At 43.1% G+C, this 21165-nt stretch overlaps 1 protein-coding gene and 2 long non-coding RNA genes across 4 annotated transcripts in view; 2 read left to right on the top strand and 1 right to left on the bottom strand.

Moving 5' to 3' along the window:
* Nucleotides 1-21165, top strand: part of UNC5C (unc-5 netrin receptor C) — a 644470-nt gene that overhangs the window by 402306 nt on the left and 220999 nt on the right. The gene's annotated exons all lie outside the window — the stretch shown is intronic.
* On the top strand, nt 1347-20327 carry LOC115461119. Its single transcript, XR_003940666.1, has 3 exons — nt 1347-1358; nt 6841-6850; nt 20252-20327. It is a non-coding gene; the product is annotated as an uncharacterized LOC115461119 (long non-coding RNA).
* LOC115461118 lies at nt 3119-20332 on the bottom strand. 2 transcript variants are annotated; one of them, XR_003940665.1, is made up of 3 exons: nt 20249-20332; nt 9574-9578; nt 3119-3128 (listed from the first exon to the last, which is right to left on the bottom strand). It is a non-coding gene; the product is annotated as an uncharacterized LOC115461118 (long non-coding RNA). The 2 variants fall into 2 exon arrangements; XR_003940664.1 differs by lacking the exon at nt 9574-9578 and adding an exon at nt 11573-11578 and having other exon boundaries at nt 20249-20331.

Below are 21165 nucleotides of genomic sequence, written 5' to 3'. Positions count from 1 at the left end.
TGGAGGAGTAGCCTGTTCTGTGGTAGAGTAGCCTAGCAATTAGAGCACTGGGCTTGACATCCAGTGTGCCTGGTTTAAATCCCAGTGCCTCATGTGTTTGTGTTACGTCACTTAACCCTCCATTGCCTCAGGTACAAAATTAGATTGTGTACCCTCCAGGGACAGGGAAATACCCAGTGTACCTGAATGTAATTTACATTGAGCTACTGCATGCGCCCAGTCATAGGTTTGTCCTATATCTGTCTGAAGGTGGATAGGTAGAGTCCAAATGTGTAGGAATACTCTTGTAATCCTGTCCAGGTGAATGAAGTCTTGTAATCCAGTCCAGGCGTATGAGCATCAACTACTCAGTTTCATATGTCCTCTGAAACTTCTTTTGATTGTGGTATGATGAGTTAATTGTATGGGGAAGATCAAATTCAAAACCTTTTGGACCTTTATGTAAGGCAGGATGCCCAAGCTCACTCATGCAGATTTACTCTGCAGGGTGTGTTATTTGTTGTTCAGTTATTTATGCACCTGATTCTAATAAGCCAATTAATCGTGCTAATGAAACTAGATGTTCACTTACTACTTTGCACACTGGTTCTCAATTAATCTTATTGTTCCAATGTCATAGATTATTTTGTCTCCATAAGCACAAAACTGTTCAAATTATACCCTTTTTATTGCGTAAGTAAAGACTGGTTTCAATTAACCATGGGTATCATGGTATGAACTTGTCATTTTCATTACTATACTTGAGGAAAACAAACCTTTTCTCGACACTGTATATAATTGTAAACAGCAACTTCTAGCATGCCATATGCTCAGGGAATATAAATATGCTATCAGAAGAGGGGCCAGGTTTACTCAATGGATTTATCTCCACTTAAACCTGACAAGTAGTCATATAGAAAGACAGATATGTAAATAAGTACACATTTGTTGTTGACATCAAGAGTTAGCTATTAGCTAACCTTTCAGCTCTTGGATTCCTGCTCATATATTATATCATTGAAGTGCATATTCTTGTTTATTGCAGTCTCAAAGTGTTAGACGCTATAACCAGGAAAATAAATAAAAACAATCAGCTTATGACCCACCATCAATGCTTAAGTGCATCAGCTCGTTGGATTTTAGCAGGGGCAAGTAGGGTGAAAGCAAAATATGAATAAATTGGACTAAAGCTCAATGTTGTAAAAAGTCAACAGGATGTGGAACATGCAAATATTTAGTTATTTCTCTTCTGTGTGCAGCTTTACAAGGGGCAGTTCTATCGGTACACTGGAAAAGGGGCAGGTGCATTGATTTAGTGCAGTTCAAATACCAGATGTACTGAGATGTCAAGTTACCGAGTTCCAGTTTGGAGATTTTTGGTCAGTTCTGGTTTTGATCTTACATCCCAAAGCAGTGTAAGATTTTTAGTGCCTGATCTTTCTCACTGAAATCAGTGCTGCAAGCCCCATAATACACCAGGATGGGGTGGTCAGAAATCCAGGTCTGGTCTGAAACTGGGTAACTTGGCATCTCTGTACATCTCTGCGTGTAAGGGAATTGAATCCCCCTACCCACCCTTAGCCCCATTTACCTATATAAACTACATATACTATAGTTAAGAACATAAGAATAGCCATACTGGGTCAGACCTATGGTTCATCTAGCCCAGTATCCTGCGTCCAGTAGTGGCCAATCCAGGTCACAAGTACCCTGCAGAAACTCAATTAGTAGTAACATTCCATGCTACCAATCTTGGGGCAAGTAGTCCATCTCAATAACAGATTATGAACTTTCCTCCAGGAACTTGTCCAAACCTTTTTTTAAACCCAGATACACTAACCGCTGTTACCACATCCTCCCACAGCGAGTTCCAGAGTTTAACTATTCTTTGAGTGAAAACATATTTCCTCCAATTTGTTTTCAAAGTATTTCCATGTAATTCATAGGGGGTCTCCTTGTCTTTGTACTTTTTGAATAAGTGAAAAATCAGTTTTGGAGGCCGTATCTTGCTAAGAATGTAAAAATAATTGAAGCGGTTCAAAGAAAAGCTACGAGAATGGTATGGGATTTGCGTTACAAGACGTATGAGGAGAGACTTGCGGACCTGAACATGTATACTCTGGAGGAAAGGAGAAACAAGGGTGTTATGATACAGACGTTCAAATATTTAAAAGGTATTAATCCGCAAATGAACCTTTTCCGGAGATGCAAAGGCGGTAGAACGAGAGGACATGAAATGAGATTGAAGGGGGGCAGACTCAAGAAAAATGTCAGGAAGTATTTTTTCACGGAGAGAGTAGTGGATGCTTGGAATGCCCTCCCGCGGGAGGTGGTGGAAATGAAAACGGTAACGGAATTCAAACATGTGTGGGATAAACATAAAGGAATCCTGTTCAGAAGGAATGGATCCTAAGGAGCTTAGCCGAGATTGGGTGGCAGAGCCGGTGGGGGGAGGCGGGGATGGTGCTGGGCAGACTTATACGGTCTGTGCCAGAGCCGGTGGTGGGAGGCGGAACTGGTGGTTGGGAGGTGGGGATGGTGCTGAGCAGACTTATACGGTCTGTGCCAGAGCCGGTGGTGGGAGGCGGGACTGGTAGTTGGGAGGCAGGGATAGTGCTGGGTAGACTTATACGGTCTGTGCCAGAACCGGTGGTGGGAGGCGGGGATAGTGGTTGGGAGGTGGGGATAGTGCTGGGCAGACTTATACGGTCTGTGGCCTGAAAAGGACAGGTACAAATCAAGGTAAGGTATACACAAAAAGTAGCACATATGAGTTTATCTTGTTGGGCAGACTGGACGGACCATGCAGGTCTTTTTCTGCCGTCATCTACTATGTTACTATGTTACTTTATGTTAATTAACTTCTACCTTTTCTACACCATTCAGGACTTTATAGACCTCAATCATACCCCCCTCAGCCATCTCTTTTCTAAGCTGAAGAGCCCTAACCTCTTTAGCCTTTTCTCATATTGGAGGAGTTCCATCCCCTTTATCATTTTGGTCACTCTTTTTTTAACCTTTTCTAATTCGTAAAATCTGCAATAAAAGTAGAAAGGTGGTCTTTAGAAAGACCGTTGGTTGTATATGCTGATCGATGATAAGACTAATTGCCTTACAGAAGCTTACGATTTCACCTTTTGATGTTTTTACTCTGAAGTTTGCACACAGACTCCTGATGCAGGCCCTCCAGCCGAAACACAACGTTGTGTTGAATCATTTTTGATTCTCAATAACCTTGTTTTAATTAAAGATATTTCTCGCTGTGAGTTACTCCGTGGTACTTTTTTGAGTTCTCCACTTACGTGGATTCTCTTTGAACTTCCCTCCCTTCCATCCATGTTCAGCATTTCTCCTGTCATCCTTCCCCTCCATCCATGTGCATCTACTTCCTCTGTCTTTCCTTCCCTCCATCCATGTCCAGCATTTCTTCTCTCTCCCTTCCCCTCCATCCGTGTTCATCTCCTTCCTCTGTCTTTCCTTCCCTCAACCCCTATCCAACAGTTCTCCTCTCATCTCTGTCCTCCACTCCATCCATGTCCAGCATTTATCCCCTCTCCCCTCCCCTCCCCTCAATGAGCATCTCCTTCCCTCCCCTCCATCCATGTCCGGCAACTCTCCTCTCTCCCCTGCCCTCCCCTCCATCCATCATCCAGAAACTCTCCTCTCCCCTGCCCTCCCCTCCATCCATCTATCCACCCATATCCAGCACCTCTCCTCTCTCCCCTGCCCTCCCATCCATCCATCTATCCACCCATATCCAGCAACTCTCCTCTCTCCCCAGCCCTCTCCTCCATCCATCCATATCAAGCAATTCTCCTCTCTCCCCGCCCCCTCCATCCATCCATCCATGCCCAGCAATTCTCCTCTCTCCCCTGCCCTCCCCTCCATGTCCAGTGATTTCTCCTTTCTCCCTGGGCCCTGCCCTCCCCTCCATCTCCAGAAATTTCTCCTCTCCGGCCTTCCTATGACGTATTTCCTCTTTCTGCAAGGGTGGGACACTGAGACTGAGAGGGAAGGGAAAGCTAGAGGCAAGCTTGCTGGTGCCGCTGCCACTGCAACTTAAGGTAAAATAAAAGATTTACCCCCCCCCCCCCCAGGGCGGCAGGAATGAAAGGAGAGCTGTTGAGGAACTGAGGGTGAGCAGGTGGGATCCAAGAGCTGTCTGCAGGTGAGCTGCCCAGGTGATGGTAAGCATGGCTTGTGGTGCACTCCACAGGTCCCTAACACAAGTGGATACATACCTGACATCAAAATCCCTTTTGGGAAGTATGAACTCCCCCTCAAATCACAAGTCAGGAACCTTGGAATACAGTTAGATTCAACACTTACTCTGATTCCCCAAATCCAAGCACCCTTCAAGAGCTGCTTCTACTATTTGCGACAGCTACGCAGCCTCTCTCCTTACATCGAGAAGGTAAATCTTATCCCAGTTGTGCATGCCATGGTAACATCAAGACTGGATTACTGCAATGCACTATACAGTGGTCTGACTACAAAGGGCCTGCACCAGCTCCAGTTGATTCAGAATGCAGCAGCAAGACTCATAGAAGGTTGCAAGCGACGTGACCACATCACACCATTTTTGCAAAAACTTCATTGGCTACCAGTACAATACAGGGCTAAATTTAAAACTCTATGTCTGATCTTCAAGGCCCTGAAAGGAAATGGCCCCAAGTTTCTGAAGAATAGGATGATCCTCCACACACCGCCAAAGACACTAAGGTCCTCCCAAGGACTTTCACTAACTACACCCTCCAAAAGACATTACACGATGTGATACCCGCAAGCAAGCCTTCTCCGGAGTAGCCCCCACACTCTGGAATGCATTGCCTGAAAGGCTCCGCTTAACACAAGACTACCTCTACTTCAGGAAGCAGGTGAAAGCTTGGCTCTTCAACCAAGCCTTTAACGGAAGAAGTAACTAACTTGTTAGTCTCACTCAAACACACAAGGATTGACTCGGGCTGCATATGCTGTAGCAGGACATGTTTATCCACTCCTACCCTAGCTGAGATAATATTTAACCATCTCTCTGACCTCACGTGCAAATTTCTTTCAGTGGCGTAGCCACAGGTGGGCCTGGGTGGGCCAGGGCCCACCCACTTAGGCTTCAGGCCCACCCAAGAGTAGCACACGTTTAGTGGTAGCTGGTGGGGATCCCCAGCTCCACCAGCTGAAGACCTCCCCCTGATGGTAATGAAAACGCTACTCTCCTTGATACTGGCACCTGCGCATGCTCAGTCTTCAGTGCATGCCTGCTGCAGACTGCCAAGGTGGAAAGAGGCGTTTTCCCGCCAGCTGAGATATTTTTTTTTGGTGGTGGTAAGGGGGGGGGGGGAGAGAACACTTGGTGCCACCCACTTCTTGCCTAGGCCCACCCAAAATCTGTTGTCTGGCTACATCCCTGCTTCAAATCAATCACCTTACTTTCTAATTCTTCCTACTTTCTTACTCATCTATATGTTACAACTTTGCCTTACCCTTCACTACCAATTATAATGTTCTAGTACATATTGTGTTGTCATTGCAAGTAGTATACCATGCCATACTTTGTATTGTTGTTTGAATATTTTTACTGCTCTCATTGCCTCCTGCTCATGTTTGATCTATTCTTCCTGTACACCGCCTTCAGTGAATTCCTTCAAAAAGGCGGTAAATAAATCCTAATAAAATAAATAAATAAAAATACAGTATTCCATTAATTGTCCTCCTTCCACCAGGTCTCTGAGATGCTTATTATATCTACCTCTTAATTTAGTGCTATTATATTCCAACTCTCCTATCTTAAGGGGTCTTTTACTTAGGCGCGCTAGCATTTTTTGCATGGTTAAAAATGGGTGCATACTAAACGCTAAAGACGCCTATAGGAATATATTGGCATCTTTAGCATGCACCTATTTTTAATCCACGCTAAAAATGCCAGCGAGCCTTAGTAAAAGACCCCATTATTTTTTAGGCTTCTAGCATTTGTACATAGATACTTCAAATTGATTTTTTTCCTAGCATCTACAAGCTGCTTTGAAGTTGACAAGGATAATTTCCATCCTTTATTCTGTTCTTCCATTAAACACTCCTGGCATTTTTTTTTTACCATTATTGAAACCTCTCTATTCGGATTTTCCAATGTCCCAATTCAATAGTATCCTTTGAAGATACTCTACACTTAACTATGCACTCCTGGGCAACTGTTGGCTCCCCCACCCCCATTTTAGTTTACAAGCTACTGTATCTCCTTTTTAAAAGTTAGTGCCAGCAACCTGGTTCCATCCCAGTTTAAGGTGGAGTCCATCCTTTTTAGAACAGGGTGCTTCTTCCCCAGAATGTTGTCCAGTTCTTAACAAATCTAAATCCCTCATCCTTGTACCATCATCTCAACCATGCATTGAGAATATGGAGCTCTGCCTGCCTCTTGCCTGCATGTGGAACGGGGAACATTTCTGAGAATGCTACCCCAGAGGATCTGGATTTCAGCTTTTTAACAAAGAGCCTAAATTTTGCTTCCAATATCTCCTTCTCACATTTTCTTATTCCATTGGTACCCACATGTACAAAGAGAGCAGGCTCTTCCCCAGCACTATCTAAAATCTTATTTAGGTGATGAGTGAGAGCCGTCACCTTCACACCAGGCAGGCAAGTGACCAGGCGATCCTCATGCCCACCAGCCACCCAGCTGAACTAGGCCCTGCTGTGTCCTCTACAGGCTATCTGTTAATGCAGTATGCTATAGTTCAAGTTTTAGAAACTAGGGGGAAAAGGGTAGGTAGACTAGTTAATAAAGTTTGCTTTTTTAAATTCTGTTTTTATCTATAAACCTACTTTACCACTTTTAAATCCCAACCTTTAAATCACCAAAGCACAGAGTACAAAAAATGTTCACTTAACCAGAGAAATGTCCTTTTCTCTCAGAGCTTCTCAAAAAGAAAGTTTCCTGGGACCTTTCCTTTCTATGTAGTTTTGATTCTGAGGGGACTGCTTCAAACAGACCCTTTGAAGCTAACACAGTAATTTGCAACTATATTATCTTCCTCATACCTTAATTAACACCTAATTCTGGTTAGTAGCACTGCTACTTCACTTCCAGGTAAGAACAGAAAGTAACGTTCTTTTAAGACAAAGTTTATGCCCTGCTACTATCCTTTTTAATGCTCTTGGTTGTTAAAGTTCAGTTTCTGCCTCTAGAAGAAAGTTTCAGTTTAAACCTATGGGGAAAATGGTTGTACACTATGGAAACTAGTTAATAAAGCTTGCTTCTCCTTTTTTTTTTTTTTTAATGAAGACTGAACTAGCCCCTGCTCTGCCTTCTAGAAGCAATCTGCCAATGTTGTATGCTGTGGTTCACGTTTTAGAAACTATGGGGAAAAGGGTAGTTCAGTTTTTCTTTTTTTTGTTACTGGAGTTCCCTTTCTCAATGCTCTAGATGGATATGAAAGGAGGAGAAGCTAGCTAGAGGATGCTGTTTCACAATTCAAGATAAAGTTTCAAGTTTATTGTTTAATGCTTGTGAACCAGCTTTTGGATTTTGCATTCCTGACTGCTGTGATGAGCCCTCATATGGACATTTTATGAAGGCAGAACCCAGGTCTAGTCTGGTAGTTTCCCAGTTCAACTCCCACATTGAGAGGTAGTGTTCACAGCTGCTAGAAGAGGAAGGAATTGTGGCTCTTGTAATTAATTTCATGATTATTCTGCTTCAGAAAAAACCCTTATGCATAGCCCCTGGCTGAGTATTGTCATTGCAATGACCAGAATGAATATGTTTGGGGGTGGGGGTATGAGGTGGCTATAAGGGAAGGCTCATGGTTTCACATCCCTGCCCTGGTTTCAGATGAGCTGGAAATATGGAGGAAGAGTACAATACTTCTTCTGTCCTATCAACCCAGGTTTATTTATTTACGGTTCATTTCTACCCCACATTTTCCCACAAATGCAGACACAATGTGGCTTCCATGAATTACAAAAGTTAAAAGATACAACACATGAATTTAGCAGTAGAATAAAGATAAAACGTTAGCAGCAATTAGGATGGCTAAACAGCAGAATTACTAATGGAATACACTTGTTCAAAAAGGTACGTTTTCAGCAGCTTCTTGAAAAGAAGGTGGTCAGCTTGCGATTTTAGGTACAGGGGAAGAGCGTTCCAAGTCTTCAGGCTGGAGTAGTGGAAAGTAGAGGCAAAAAGAAGCTTGTATTTAATACCCCTGCAAGATGGATAATGTAGTTGTAAAAAGGTACGTGCTGTTGTGATGGCATTTCTAGGCGGGAGATCTATGAGAGGAATCATATATTCCGGAGTTAAGCCGTAGATTATTTTATGTGTCAGAGTGCAGATCTTGAATGCGATTCGTTCTCTCACAGGTAGCCAGTATAGATTGAAACGTAGGGACTGCGCAGAAACCAAGCGTGGTTTGCCCAAGATGAGTCTTGCAGCAGTATTCTGGGCAGTCTGGAATTTCCTCAGTAGATGCTCCTGGCAGCCTGCATAAATCCCACTGCAGTAGTCTGAGAGGAACTCACTAATCTTGCAACTGTTCTCTCTTACCAAATCAAAGGAATCTGGAACCATCACATAAAAAGCTTTGAAAGTTACCTTCCCTGTGTTTTATAATTGGACAATACTAAAATCTGAAATATAGTATAAAATTGTGCATAAAGGACCATCTTATCGAATCGCTAGTCTGTGACCTTTTATGTAATGAACCAGATACATTCAGTAACTTTGCAGAAACAGTCTTCTTCCAAAAATTTGTCTTCAGTGTGCATGGCTTAAAGACTCTAATTAAAGCAGTTTATGATAGATGAGGATTATGATTTGTGTATGATAAATGGAAACCTGTGGGTCATTCTGTAAGTGTGTTCCTGTTCATTAGACTGATAACGAAATAGCACATAAAAGCAATATTTCAACCTAAGCAACCAACATTCAACTGGTTTGCACTCAACCATGTATCTATACTACTGTTACCATTGAAACTATATATTATTTTCATTATTTCCTTCTGCTGCATTTGCAGGCCATTTCCTGGATATTGCATTCTCAAGATTCCTGAAAAGTAGAAGGGCATGGGAGAGGGATGTACCACAGTACATATAACCTACACCTTGTGTCACATGCGATCACCCATTGCATGCTTCTGTCAGATATAAAAAGCTGGGCAAAATGGACCAATTTGACAGTTCTTATGCAATGCCTTCCCGAATTCTACAATGGAGATTTATTCCTGATAAGCCCAGAAGGGGGGGGGAGGGGGTTACAGTGCATCAGGGAGGAATCAGACAATTATTGAGTAGTGATACTCTGCAAAACAGCTTTTGAGAGGCTGTGTACTAAAGTTCATTTAAAAGGTTTGCCACACATGGTAAACACCGGCTTCATTCTAAGGGGATGATATTCAAAGGACTGAGTTGCTGAACAGCTAGATTCTATGCAGTGAAAACCTATACCAGCCAAGGAGCTAAATCTAGTTATCTAGTTTAAATGGACAGAAAGATTTATCCATTGAAAAAATGGTTCAAGATGGTGGCTATATTTCTTTCCAGGATTTGACAGTTTTAAATGCATGCTGGCCAAACCGTCAATCTATTACCTATACATACAAAAACTGCTTAGCAACCAAGAGGCACTATAAGAAAACAAAAATGTAAACAACATAGATCTTTATTTCTACAAATAAAATTATTTCAAAAAGGGGAAAACCATGTGCTCAGACAGGCATACTATACAGCCCTACTATGAGTAAAACAACTTAACCCAGTCTAATCACTACAATAGAAAAAAAAACCTCCTGAATGCATTCACTATGCAGCAAAATCTTAAAAGCGTTGAAAGGAATAGAAAACACACTTATCTTGTAATATGTGTTCAGGATATTGGATGTTCACTTATGCCTAACTGCTACTATTCTATAACTGTGTCCAGAAAAAATAGTTTTGTAACAAATTAGCTCTTCTCAAAAATAAAAAAGTATCGGCTATCCAAATGGAACAAACCCTTAATGAAAAGAAGGAGAGCGAGATTAAAACAAGTGCAATCATCACTTAACATTTCTCCCCTCTTCCCATCCATTTCCTTCATATATAGCGTTCCCTCCTTCCCATCCCATCCTTTCACATGCAGTAATCTCCCTTTCAGATGTCTGTCCACCAATGATGCCCCTCCCCCCCCCACTATCCAGCATTGCCCACTCCTCCCTCTACCATCACCCCTCAGCCTCTCTTCCCCCACCATTCAGTATTGTCCAGTTCTCTCCCTTCATGCTGCTGCCAGCCCTGAATAAGTGAGGAGAGAGGAAGGTTTTGATGGGCTGAGGCATTTCCCCCCCCCCCCCCCCACCCCCCTTGCAGTGATGCCTATGCTTCCAGAGTTGGCCAGGGATCAGTATTCATTGAACACAGGAACACTAAATTTTCTTCACAGTTTGTTCTACCCCTGTCAGGCCCTTTTGTCGGGGTTATTTTGTCAGGAGTCAAATTGTGGGCAGGCTTTTTTGTCAGGGTCTATTTTGTCGGGCCTATTTTGTTTCTAAGCTTTGTGGATGGGGCTTTTTTGTTTGGGCTATAATGTCAGGGTTATTTTGACCCTGTACCTCTATAACATTTGCATGTTAGTGCTGGGCACGCCCCTGACCTACTCATGCCCCTCTCAGGTCCATGTCCCCTTTGCAGTTGAGTATTATGGACTTTGCATGCTCAATGTCTAGAATCCCGACTAAGAGCATGCATGTAACAGCTAATTAGTACCAATTATAACCATTAATTGATAAGACCAATTAGCAACTAATTATTAAATTATGTTACATGCATAACTGGCACTATTTTATAACTTAAAAGTGCAACTTTGCATGCTAAACGTAACATTGTGTGTGCGCATGTATAGAAATTAGGGGGTTTGTGACCTAACCTAGACACTCAAGGTTCAGAAGCATGTATTCGGATAGCAACAATATATGTTGGATTTAATTTCATGGTAAAAGCCGTGTGTTAAGCCATTTGTGAACAATTCTACCATATGGCTCTCTGCATTGGCCCAAAAATGAGAAAAAGTGAGTGAGAGAACAAGAAAAGAAAGTGGGTGAGGCAGAAACGCCAGAACAGCAACAGGAGGTGAGACCTTAGTAAGCAGTACAGAGCCTCCTATTCCAGGCCATCCATCTCTGCACTGTGCCTTTACCCTGTTGCTACCCAAGACAGACTTCATCTGTTCCTCCATGCCCCAAGATGAAGTTGGAGCACAGCCTTCTTCAGGCGTACTTCATAAGGGCAGCCATTTTTCTGAGATGTCCTCTGCATGCTATCTTATTATTACAGAGGTCATCATTATACTAGAATACTCTTAAAAGCTGTGGTTATCCCCATCCACCAACAAATAATTGGTTACCACACAGAAAGATCATTTTCAAATATTCCAAAGAAGTGTGCGAAGAGAGGCCACATAATGGACTGTAATGTATTACTGTCATCTCAGTATTCCAGGCCATCACCCTGCCTAAGTGACTACAAGATCTTAGCCAAGTGTACTTTTGATGTAGCAGTGACTTTTGGCATCTTTGGCAGTAGCAGAGAGAGAGTAGGTCTGTAGTTTATCATGATGGATTACAAACAACTGGCTGCAATTGTGATTCATAGAAGTGGAAAAGCACTCCTTTTTTTGAAAGTTAAGTCTTTTTGACTCTTTCTTGTTTTTGTCACATTTAAATATTGATCTACAAATTTTATGCAAATGGAGTTTTAACAATTGACTTGAAAGGGTTTTTTATACCTGAGATGAGAGACTACCCTGATAGTCCTTTTCACCCTGTAAGCTTATGTATGGAGGTGAGGGTACTGAGGCTTTTTCCCTTTCAGGAATTTTTGTACTCCATGAGCATTGTTTGAAGTTTGGAAAGTACTTTTGGCTTAGTATATGAGAGAGTATTTTGAGAATCAGCAATTATGAGTAGGCCAATCAAACATATCAGCTCTGGTAAAGTGGGTCTGAGATAAGAAATGTAATGCCTTTAATTATAATTTATTTATTTATTGCATTTGTATCCCACATTTTCCCACCTATTTGCAGGCTCAATGTGGCTTACAGAGGTCTGTTATGGTATTGCCATACCAGGATGTCAGATACAATTGTTGATGCAAAGAGATTAAGGATGGAAAGAAGTATTAATAAAATAGGTATAGAAAGATGATTTTTGGATTAGAGTGGATTGGTGAGTTGGTATAGTTGAGCTATGGGGTCTCTTTGTAGGCCTTATTGAAGAGGTACGTCTTCAGGGATTTACGAAAGTTGGATATTTCGTCGATTGCTTTCAGGTTTGCTGGTAGTGCGTTCCACAACTGCATACTAATATAGGAGAAGGAAGTCGCGTGTTGTGATAAGTAAGAGGCCGACCTATCCTGGGCAGGACCCTAGATGGTGCTGTTCACCTAAAAAATGTCCAGAATGTCCGGGTGCGTCACTAGAGGGTGCCAGTAGGGGAGTGCATAGGTGGAGGTCGCTAGGACCGGGGAGAGTCCTGGGATAGCTACAGGTGCAGGCGGTTATGGGCTGGGTCCTGTTTAGCTATTAACCACTTTATACCCCACCTGAGTTGTGAAAGGAAGAGAGGAGAGCTGGTAGCTGAAGCAAGAGGATCCCCCTGGAAAGAACTGGCTAAACCCTATGGACTTGTGGTGGACGGTGTGCTCAAGGAAGAAAAGCAGACTGGGGTAAGAAGTCCCTAAAGCATTAGTGTTGGATTGTGTAGCCTCAGTACTTAGAGGAACTGTGTGTTCAAAGGAAGGACTGGGTGTCCAAAGAAGAAGTAGGACTGTGTATCCAGGACTGTGTGTCCAAAAGTGGGGGGGCTGTGTCTCCCAGTACTGAGAAGCAGGCTGCAAAGCCTGGGGTTAGAAGTCCCCAAAGTATTGAATTTAGTACTGAGCCCGAGTATCTGTGTGGGGAGGCTCAAGGTGAAGACATGTGAATGTATAAAGTATTTAAGCTAGAAGAAGCATGCCCAGGGGCTGGAATAAAGAATTGCCTGAGGAATATGCTGTTGGTGTGACCTGTTTAATTTTGCCTCTGGAGAACCAGGTCACCCTGAGCAAGAAAGGGTAGCATGCTAATCTGCATACAATTTGCATACTGAGAACCAGCTCACACTGAGTGAAAAAGGGGCCCAGGATCTTGAAGTTGGATTGCTCCGGGTGCTGAGAAGAGACCAGTTGGAGTCCTGTTCAGAGGCCACAGGCCAGTGAGGCCTGCTGGAAAGTGGGAGCAGAAGCTTCATCTTCACAGTGTACAAGTTTGTATTTTAGTCCTTTACAACTGGGGAAGTGTAGAATAATACTTACAGGGAGATTAAAGGGGATCTCTGTTTAAGAAAGAGACTTCCTCATTCTGCATTTGTGAGAAAAGTCTGTGAAAAACAAGGTTTGAAAATGTGTATACACTTTATATACTTTCTCAGTCATCTGCTAATTTTTTGAAAGTACATTATTTGGAGAAGTAGAAAGCAACATACTAAAAAAAGCTTCATCCCTAGCACAGCTGAGAACCCACATGGGCATGTATGTGTGCATTAACAACCACTATGTAGAAAAAACATTTGAGTAATGAGTTTGTAGCAGGATGCCGTCATGTGCCTTCCTTACAATAACTGAACATTTGGGACCCAGCTCCAGAGTAATTTCAGACAAAGTAATGAAGCAGTGGTCTATTCAGTGAAAGCCCAAGCAGTAGGCGTCTCTTGGAAAAGGGAGGGAAAAATAAACTGGAATGTAAGGAGGTGCCTGTGATCGTCGTCTTTTCTTCCTACAGAGGAAGTCCAAGTCAAGATATAACTGGTGATAGGAAATAAAAGGGAACCTCATTTAACTTCGGGGACCTTTAATTAAGCTGCAGTAAAAAGTGGCCTTAGTGTGTCCCAATTCAGGTCTTTCCCATGCACTAAGGCGTTTTTAGAATGGTGCTGCTTATGGAATGCGACTTTTGATTGTAAGCAGCCTACAGCAATCTTTCTTTGAATTACCCCAGAAGCAGGTTCTGTGGAACCGAAATGCCTTTCCTGCTTATTTTCGAACGAGAAGTCTGGCCATCTTCCGACACAAATCGGGAGATGGCCGGCCTTCTCATAAACCTGGCCAAATCGGTATAATCGAAAGCCGATTTTGGCCAGCTTCAACTGCTTTCCGTTGCAGAGACAGCGAAAGTTCAAGGGGGCGTGTCAGCAGTGTACCGAAGGTGGGACGGGGGCATAGTTATGAGATGGCCGGCTTCGGCCGATAATGGAAAAAAGAAGGCCGGCTCTGATGAGCACTTGGCCGGCTTTACTTGGTCCTCAAAAAAGTGCCCCAACTGAGCAAATGACCACCAGAGGGAATTGGGGATCACCTCCCCTTACTCCCCCAGTGGTCACCAACCCCCTCCCACCCAAAATAAATTATAAACATTTTTGTGCCAGCCTCTATGCCAGCCTCAAATGTCATACCCAGCTCCATCACAGCACTATGCAAGTCCCTGGAGCAGTTTTTAGTGGTTACTAAAGTGGACTTCAGGCAGGCGGACCCAGGCCCATCCCCCCTACCTGTTACACTTGTGGTGATAAATGTGAGCCCTCCAAAACCCACCCGAAACCCACTGTACCCACATGTAGGTGCCCCCCTTCACCCATAAGGGCTATGGTAGTGTTGTACAGTTGTGGGGAGTGGGTTTGGGGGGCTCAGCACACAAGGTAAGGGAGCTATGCACCTGGGAGCAATTTGTGCAGTCCACTGCAGTGCCCCCTAGGGTGCCCGGTTGGTGTCCTGGCATGTGCACTATAAATGCTGGCTCCTCCCACGACCAAATGGCTTGGATTTGGCCGGGTTTGAGATGGCCGCCATTAGTTTCCATTATCTGCGGGAAACCAATGGCAGCGATCTCTAACACCGGCCCAAATGTAGAGATTTGGCCAGCCCCGGCCGTATTATTGAAACGAAAGATGGCCGGCCATCTTGTTTCGATAATATGGTCGGGTATGCCGCTTTACGGGGCCGGCCTTAGAGATGGCCACCCATATAGATGGCCAGCCACCATCGATTATGCCCCTCTTTATGTGCTAGTGATTGAAGTTGGGAGAGGGAGCAACTATCTGTTCTCAGAGCTGTGACTCTGATATTTCAGTTAAGCACTTGCTTGCTGGTTGCTAATTTTTACTCTTCAGATGAAATATTAAAATGTATGTGTATAGGTCAAGATTTGATAGCATTAGAGGCAAATGATCAAGATGTTTAAAAGTGCTGCAGATCTGAAATAACCATGGGTTATAAGTAGCCTACATGACTGTCATATGATGCTTCATGCTTGATTTAATCAACAAAAAATTGAAAAATCCAAATAAAGGTAAAAAATAAAGGGTTAAAATTTCAATTTTGGTAACAAAGGTATATACCCCTTTTTATGACACACTTTAGGTATCTTGCCATTTTTGCTCCTCTTTAAGTACTCCTTTATCTTTCATTGATTATTCACTGTGGAGTGCTAATGTTTCCCATTTTTCCTCGTGACTATTTGGGTTTCTGCCAGGTACTTGTGACCTGGCTTGGCCATTGTTGGAAACAGAATACTGGGTTAGATGGACCAGATGGACCATTGGTCTAACCCAATATGGCTGTTCTTATGTTCGCAAGTGATATTAGTATGTTGTCATTGTTTACACTAACTTGAAAGTGGTGTTTATTAAAGAAGATAGAGTTTTTATTACGTTTTTGCAAGAAATTAAATATTACAGTGCAAAGTGACTTATTGCTGAATTTCTGACAAAGAATTGCACTTTGGGGGACTTAAATAAGCTTCTGAAAATGATTGATGAAACTGGTAAAACTGAATGTCAGAAAGGTAGTGACAACATGGGAAGTGCTTGATGGTCGCTGCAATAAGGCAGTGTCATACATATATGTATACTTGTGTATCTGCTTGGGGAGGACCACAATATCATCCTAGCATGGCTGGCAAAAACAGGTATCAATTGCATAGTACTTACTTGGTTCAGGTTCCTATCTGTCAGATAGACAACACTCCAGACTGTTTGGCACACCTCATCACCACCATGGGCACTGACCTTCGGGGTACCACAAGGATCGATACTATCATCTATTCTGTTCAATATCTACCTCAAGCTAGCTGAGCTGATTCACTTGATGGAAACTCAGTTCTACATCTACATGGACAATGTGCAGCTACTCATGCCTACTGAACCTGACTTACCTGCATCCTTGAATAAACCGATGACAAAACTATGAGCAAGTTTCATACTTTTTACCATCGGCTTACTTGTGGATTAGCATGTGCTGTTACCACACAAGTACTGTAACTGTTTCAGTGGTTGTAAGACAGCACATGCTAACTACATCCTATGTTAGTGGGCAGGAACTGGACAGGTTATGGGTGGAGAATAAGTGTGGACTGCCCACTGAGGTTAGGGCACGGTACCTACCCTGTGCTGATAATCATACAGTTAGCACGGGTGTACTTAGGGAGCAATTCTGTAACTGGGTGTCTCCATTTAGGTTCCTGAAGGCCATGCAGTGGGAGCCTATTAATTAATAAATTTATTTATTTATTTATAGCAGCATTTATATCCCACATTTTCCAAACATGTTTGGTTCAATGTGGCTTACAATGTTACTTTGTGGAGGTAGTGAGATACAATTTTGAGACTAGCTGGGGGAGTAGAGGTTTTGGAGAGAGAGATCATAGGTACGGGAGTAGTGGATAAAGGGAGAGAACAATGAGTGAGAGGTAGAGTATGATATGTTCTTGTGTCATGGAAGATTAGTTGATTATGTTCGGGTTTTTGGTTAGCTGTGTTTTATGGTTGGTTATGTTGAGGTCTTGAGCTTAGTTTGTATGTGTGGGGGCGGATTGTATTGTGTGTTATGTGGATGAGGATGCTTCATTTCTGTTGTCTCAGGTTAGGAAGTTTTTGAACAGGTAAGTCTTGAGTTGTTTCCGAAAGTTAGTGTATGATGTTATGGATCTTATTGCCTTTGGTACGGAATTCCATACTTTGGTGCTTAGATAGGGGAAATTCACTGAGTGAATGGATTTGGAGAGGATCTTGTGACATCTGGGGTAGTGAAGGGTCAGGTGGTTCCTTGCTTCCATGAGTGAGTTCTTAGGAGGTAAGATGATCATGTCTGCAAGGTGTTTGCTCTTCATATTTCCCCAGCCTCTCACCATAGGCTTGTAATGTCTCTCCTTGCACTTCCAATCTGGAAGAGAGAGTTACACAATCACTTCTCAAAACTGTCAATGCTTTCTTAAAGTTAGAGTCAAAGATCATGATAACTTGCTACTGGGCATCCATATTGACAACAGCTGGCTTGGAAATCTCCCTAAATATAAAAATATTACCTACAGAATCCTCTCCTTTTTCACCCATTGCAGGGAAAAATAATCACCCAACTTCAGCATGGCATTCACCCAAGGGTCGCTATTCTGCTGTCCCTCCATGGCTGGTTGCCACAAACTCCTCTCGAGATAGCAGTCCTTCAGCTGCCTCCATGCCTGTACTGCTTCTGGGTTGAAGGGGAGCCAGTCTTTGATCCGGGCTCAACGAGACTGTCTGCACTAATATTAACCGACTCATTCAGCCTTCCTCCCGAAGCAGGTACTGCTACTGTAGCATGTCAAATCCTGTGGTAGCCTGACCAGGGCCACTGAAAGGGGGGGGGGAATTCCCTGGGCCTCCAAGGGGAGGCCCGGGTGATCGGGTCCTGACAGGAGCAGGAAAGAGAAAACGCTGGCGCCAGGCCCCCCTTGAAGGCTGGGGAGGACCTGGAGGAACAGACACAGCGTTTGCCGCATTGCCTTCCCCTGCGGCTGCTTTTCCCCTAGGCCACGCGGCAGAAGGAAAAAGAGCAGCGCTGGATAACTCTTCTGCTGGCGGGGCCTTGGGATCCCCGTCAGCCAAGGTACCCAGGGCGGGTGGCAGCAGTGATCAGGGAGGGTGGGCCAGCGGCTCCTGGGGGGCCCAGCAGCAACAGCAATGATCCTTGGGGGGGCCGGTGGTAGCAGCGACAACAATGATCCTGGAGGGGAGGCCCGGTAGCAGTGACGATCCTGGGGGGGCCCGGTGACGTTGACGATCCTGGAGGGGGAGGCCCAGCAGCGGCAATGATGCTCGGGGGGGGGGGGGGCTGACGGCGGCCTTGCCCCAAGCCCAGCTCAGTCTCTCAGTGGCCCTGAGCCCGACAGTAGTTCTAGATTAGTGTGCGGCAAGCCCATTGTTGTGCACCAACCCCTTAATAAAAGGGCCCCTCAATTGAATTTTCAGAGGAATTAAAATTCCAGCGGGGAAACAGGTTTGCAGGGGGATGTGATTGTCTATGGAGAAAAAAGTGCAAGAAATAATAAATGACAAAGTGATTGGCAGGCAAAGCTGAGATGAGGGAGTTAAAAACTGTGAGACAGATTAGCTATAAAAACATGCTTTTCATTGTTTGCTCTCACTTTGCTTTACTATTTTGACTATGGAGCAAACCCTTGTTGGATTTTAAAAAGAATACAGAAGAATAGAAACAAAATCCTAGCTTCAACTGGCAACCAGTGGAGGCAAATTTAAAAAAGGGGTTACTCTCTCTGTTTTAGGCAAAGAAAAGATCAGCTATACTATCGCATTCTGAATATGTTGTAACTTCTTTAGTAGGTTGGTAGGGCAATCCAAGAAAATTATATTACAATAATCAAGTAAGGCTTGCATTAATAATTGAAAATCTGCTTCCCTAAACAATTTTTGGATCCATCTTAACTTTCTCAGCAAGATAAAAGATTTTTTAATTAACAAGTTAATTTGCAGTTCCAAATACAATATATGATCAATGCATTTATTTATTTATTTATTTATTACATTTGTACCTCACATTTTCCCACCTATTTGCTGGCTCAATGTGGCTTACATAGTACCGTAGTGGCGTTTGCCAATTGAGTACGATCATTAGTTATGCTGTGTTGCTGGGTGTGAGGATTTACATTGGATCTGTGGGATAGGCCTTTTTGAAGAGGTGAGTTTTTAGTGATTTCCTGAAGTTTAAGTGGTCATGGATTGTTCTCACAACATTTGGGCGTCCATTCCATAGCTGTGCGCTTATGTAGAAGAAGCTAGATGCGTAAGCTAGATCCAATCTTAGGCCTTTACAATTTGGGTAATGTAGGTTTAGGTATGATCGTGATGATCCGATTCTGTTCCTGGTTGGTAGATCTATGAGGTCTGTCGTGTAGCCTGGGACTACGCCGTAGATAATTTTGTGGGCCAAAGTGCAGATTTTGAAGATGATCCGTTCTTTTATTGGGAGCCAGTGCAACTTTCAAATCGTGTTTTGCCATATATCAGTCTGGCTGCTGTAGTTTGGGCGGTTTGGAGTTTTTTTGTGAGTTGTACTTTACATCCCGCATAGATTCCATTACAGTAGTCTGCATGGCTTAGGACCATTGATTGTATTAGGTTTCGAAAAGTTTCCCTCGGGAAGAAAGGTTTTATTCGTTTGAGTTTCCACATTGCATAGAATATTTTCTTTATTACGGTATTTACTTGGTTCTCGAGAGTGAGGTTGCGATCGATCATGATGCTGAGTATTTTTAAGCTGTCTGAAGTAGGAAGTGTGTGTCCTGGGGTGCTTATGGCTGCGGGTTTGTAATTATGTATTGCTTCGGTATTGCAGCCTGCTCACTTGATCACCACAGCCTGCTCACAGAATAAAATACTACAGATTCTTTTAGAAACTCTTTATTTGCACTTTAATTGGAGAGTGTATAAGTCATTATTGTTACTGCATCACAATGATTAAGAAATACACTAATCGAGTACATTACTAAAGGAAGGCTATAGAAAAGTAAAATAAGAAAGATATTTATATATATACATACATAATCATCATCACTGATCAGGAATTACATCATTCAGGCCCTTAACTCATCAGCTGGGAGGCCCGTTGCAGCGAAAGCCTGAAGCGTCCAGATCAGGAACAAGTCTTTTCTGCACGATGCGTCCACCCACAGAATGAGCCCCAAGGCTCTGCTGCAAAAAGCCCCCTTTTTAAGCTAAAACTTATCCAGAAATGTGCATGGGGATGCAGTCATACTCTCTCGGTTTAAGAAAACAAACCACTGGCCAGGTGAATTATTTACCAAACCTCAAGAGTACCCGCCCCCCTACTGCACAAACTGGCTTCAGGGACATACATTCTTCTTAAGAGGTGCCTTATCTAATACATTGTTCTTGAGTGTGCCTTATCTTATACCAGCCTGTTCTTTGAGATATACCAGGAAAGTCAGTTTTGGGTCAAAGACAAGGGATTTTAAAAATGTATTATCGATTAAAGCAAGACTGAAAAGCAATTTTTAATATTTTCCAACACAAATTGTTAGGTTGAGAGGATGAGGCAGTGTGTTTTTTCAGTGTTCAGTTTCAATTGGAATGAGTTTGCCCAAGAGTCCATGATGTTCAGGCCATCATTGATTTCATTGGTTATTTCTGTCAAGTCATGTCTGAAGGGAATGTAGATTGTAACGTAATCTGCATAGATGAATTGGTTGAGACCTCGATTGGACAAGGACTTTGCCAGTGGCATCATCATCACGTTGAAGAGTATTGGTGATAATGATGATCCTTCAGGTACTTCTACGGTCTGTGCCCTGTAAATGACAAATACAAATCAAGGTAAGGTATTCACAAAAAGTAGCACATATGAGTTTACCTTGTTGGGCAGACTGGATGGACCGTGCAGGTCTTTTTCTGCCGTCATCTACTATGTTACTATGTTACTCCGCAAACTGCTTTCCATGGTGGTGATATGTTTGAGTTTGATTTTACTTGGTAAGTTCTGGTGGTTAGAAAGCCCTTGATCCAATTAAGTGCATTTCCAACTATCCTGAAGTGGCCCAGGAGTCTCAGTAGTATGTTGTGGTTAACCATGTCGAATGCACTCGACATGTCAAATTGGAGGAGGAGTATTCTTTTACCTATGGCTATTTCCTGCTTGAATTTGGCCAGGAGGGTGACTAGGACAGTTTCAGTGCTATGGTGGGATCGGAATCCTGTTTGTGAGTCATGTAGTATTGAGAACTTGTCCAGGTAGTCCGTAAGCTGTTTGGTCACCAAGCTCTCCATCAATTTTACTACTAGAGGGATAGACGCAACTGGGCGATAGTTGGTGAGATCATTTGTTTTTTTTCTTAGT

Source organism: Microcaecilia unicolor, chromosome 2 (assembly GCF_901765095.1).
Source record: "Microcaecilia unicolor chromosome 2, aMicUni1.1, whole genome shotgun sequence".
NCBI classification, from domain to species: Eukaryota; Metazoa; Chordata; class Amphibia; order Gymnophiona; family Siphonopidae; genus Microcaecilia; species Microcaecilia unicolor.
Note: the sequence above shows the minus strand (reverse complement) of the source record. Positions and strands in the feature narration are given on the sequence as shown.